This window comes from Delphinapterus leucas, chromosome 7, assembly GCF_059928025.1.
Source record: "Delphinapterus leucas isolate spDelLeu-1000000601 "Yukka" chromosome 7, BTC_Dleu_Yukka2, whole genome shotgun sequence".
NCBI classification, from domain to species: domain Eukaryota; kingdom Metazoa; phylum Chordata; class Mammalia; order Artiodactyla; family Monodontidae; genus Delphinapterus; species Delphinapterus leucas.
This window is the reverse complement of record NC_143135.1, coordinates 53517501-53520697: the sequence shown is the minus strand read 5'-3', so window position 1 is coordinate 53520697 and position 3197 is coordinate 53517501. Positions and strand designations below refer to the sequence as shown.

The window sequence follows — 3197 nt, the reverse complement described above, 5'->3', positions numbered from 1 at the left end:
TTCCCATCGCAAACTGGGGGTGATGAGAATCCCAACCTCCCAAGGCCATGGGGAAAGCTAATTGAGAAAATGTGCATGAAATGCCCAGCCCGCTCCTGGCTCTGGCAGCCTGAAGGTCAGGCCTCACGGCTCTGTCTTCATCTTAGGCGGAGGGCAGTGGTGGCTACTTAACCACACGTACCCAAAGGCATTATCTGAAAATCAGGAGGTCAGTGAGGTGGCCCTCGGCATGGTCCAGGGGAGAGGCAATGTGGCCTGAGCTGGGCAGCGCTCGGAGGGAGTGACATTTGTCATGTCCCAGCAGTCCCTATCCTACAGAGGGGAAAACTGAGGTCACCCAGCAACAAATCAGGGGTATAGCAGGGTTCTGAGGCAAGTCAGAGCTCTGTCTTCAGCCCCTCAGCTGGGCCTGTGTGTCTAGACCTCCTGCCCTACTTCTCAGGATGCCCTTGTGACCTCCTGTGTGGTTGGTAGAACAGCAGCAGACTCAGTGGGGCTCCAGGCCTGACCCATTCCCAGCCTTTCCCTTCTAGACTCCAGGAAGTCTGGAGCCCTGCAGACTCCCAGGAAGGTCCCTGGCCTGGGCTGGCCAGAGGGAGAGGCCTGGGCCTGCCAGGGCCTCTGTAGGTTGAGACACTGGGAAGACTGAGGGCTTCAACACCAAGCTTTCATGTGCTGAAGCTAAGGCAGAGCGAAGTGTGACCATAGTGGTCATCTGGGCCATCAGAGGGGAAAAGGTGCCAGAGAGGGCCATGTCTTGCCCAAGGACACACAGTGAATTTCAGGACACAGAGCAGACCACTCTGTAAAGGATGTAGCTTTCACATCCGTCCTCACCCCAACCCTCCCTGTAGGCTGTGAGGGAGGCAGGGATCATGATTCCCATTTTACAAACAGAACTGAGGGTCAGAGAGAGGCAGTGATTTGCCCAAAGACACAAAGACACAGACTGTGTCTGTCTCACTCCATATTCCGAAGTCTTTCCCAGCTCTCATCCTCTCTCTCACTCAGCCGTTGCTGATCAATCGGCCGACCTTTTCCAAGCACTTAGCCTGACATAGAGGACCCAGGACCCAGAGAGGAACTGGCCACACTCTCTGCCTTCAAGGGCTCCTTGTCTGAAGTGGCCAGGAAAAAGTGCATGTAAAGGTAAGCAATAAGAAAGGAGGAGGGGTAGGGGACTGTGGGCTGGAGAAGTCAAGGAAGACTTCGTGTAGGAGGTGGCATTTCCAGAATTGTTTGAATGAGAGGAACTAGAGAGGGAGTCCATAGGTGTGGCTGGGGAAGCAAGGAATAAACTAGACTGACAGCATATGTGCCTCATAGAGGGGAATGCAAAGCAGTTTTTCAAAGGTTGTGGTGTGGTAGAAAGAGCTCTTGATGCCAGATCAGACAGACCCAGATACTAGTAAAATCCCAGAGGGAGAGGCTTCGTGCTCCTCACTTTGAATCTTCAGCCCCTAATAATGGGTCTGGCATCAGGAGTCAGTTGAATAAATGAATGACCCCGATTCCAACAAGTACTAGCTAAGTGCCTTGGCCAAGTCACTCCACTTCCATAGGCTCAGCTTTCTTATCTGTAAAATGGGGAGAACTGTAAAATACCCTTGACATGGTTATTGAGAAGATTCAGTAAGAAAATATCTGTAAAAAGCTTTATATCATGCTTGGCACATGGTAAGGTGCTTAGTATCTTAAGATATTTTTACTTTCCTTCATTCACTCCTTCTCATGTACAACTTAAAAGTGCTTAAAAAACCGTAAAGCTGTTGGCCCACTCTGTGAGCCCTTCTCAAGTATTCAGACAGGAATGTACATAAAATGGAGGCCTTGCTGGGACAGGCTGAAGTAATGTCATTTTCAGAAGCAGCAAACTGCAGCAGAGCCAGGAGTTATTTGGGGGTTAGTGACTCAGGGACATATGAATGTCGGGAACTGCCCTTTTCTTTATAAATGGTTTCCACACAATTTCAGATATTTCCTGGAAAGTCAATGTGACTATAAATACGATGTAAACATATTCATGGAAGTGCATATATGAGGGAAAGCAAAGCAGGCAGTGAGAGATGCCTGACACCTGGATTTCAATTACAGCTTTGCCACTGTCAGATGTGTGACCTTGAGTAAGAGGTAAGACACTGAACCTCTCTAATCCCTTTGCTCAGCAGCAAAATGGGGATATTTTTTACCTTGAGGAGCTACTGAGAGAACTGAATAGAATATAGCTTGCGAAATCACTGCTGGTTGTTGTTACTATTATTTTATTACTGAGCAAGTGCTGTCCCATATCCTGAGGTCAGAGAACCTCGGTTTGGCTTCTGCCCCCACAGAGCTTCCAGTCTGGTGAGTGTAGCTGGGAAAAGAGAAGATCGGGGGACTTCGGGGAGGCGGGGGTTGCCCTTGAGCTGAGAGGAAGGATGAAAGGTAATCGCAGGTGTGCGTTTGGGCATCCGCCAGCGTCGCAGTGCGTGCACACGTGCTGTTACTTGTGTCCCAGTCCTCCTATCTCGGCGTTCCCTTGGCTCGGCCGCGGCGTCCCCGTTGTTTTAGGGCGGCAGAAAGCCTCTGTCCTCAGTTGCTGTCTCTGCCCACATGAACCACAGCCTGGCCCTGGGTTGCAGAGCTGAGGCCGCCCTCGCCCTTGGGGGGAGACCTTCCCCTAGGTTCCCACGGTGCCCTCCTGTGTCGCCCTCACCCACCGCCTGCGCACCTTCGCTCGGCCCTGGAGTGACCATTCACATTTAGGGATTGAGGCATTGTGTCAGACACCCTGCCTGAATCGATTTAGCACCTGGTGCTGGGCACTAGGGTGCAGAGGCGAAAACCACCCCCGGGACAGATGCTCCGAAAGTGCCGCCCCAGGCGGGGTGCTGGAGGCAGGAAGCGCGGGTCACCGCGCACCGTGAAGAGGACGGGTCCTTCGGGGAGGTCGAGGCCTGACCCGTACCCAGGAGGGCGGAGAGGGAGACGGAGGGGATGGACTGAGTGTTTCGGGACAGAATTAGGGCGCGGCAAGTTCCTGCCGGAAGCGCGTGGGCCAGTTAGAAGGCAAGGACGCAGGCCCTTCCTACCTACAGAATTCACTCCCAATTTAACTGATTCGCGCACGCGCATATCGACTACTTATTCTAGTAAGTTCCGAAAGACAACGCTGAGCAGCTGGCTCGTTGGTCTAGGGGTATGATTCTCGGTTTGGG

The 3197-nt window shown here is 52.4% G+C and overlaps 1 non-coding gene across 1 annotated transcript in view; it reads left to right on the top strand.

The window, feature by feature from the left end:
- Window positions 1–3161: 3161 nt before the first annotated feature.
- TRNAP-UGG (transfer RNA proline (anticodon UGG)) overlaps window positions 3162–3197 on the top strand; it is a 72-nt gene continuing 36 nt past the window's right edge. Inside the window, exon 1 of the tRNA in view lies at window positions 3162–3197. This exon is cut by the window's right edge and continues 36 nt beyond it. This is a non-coding gene — a tRNA (tRNA-Pro).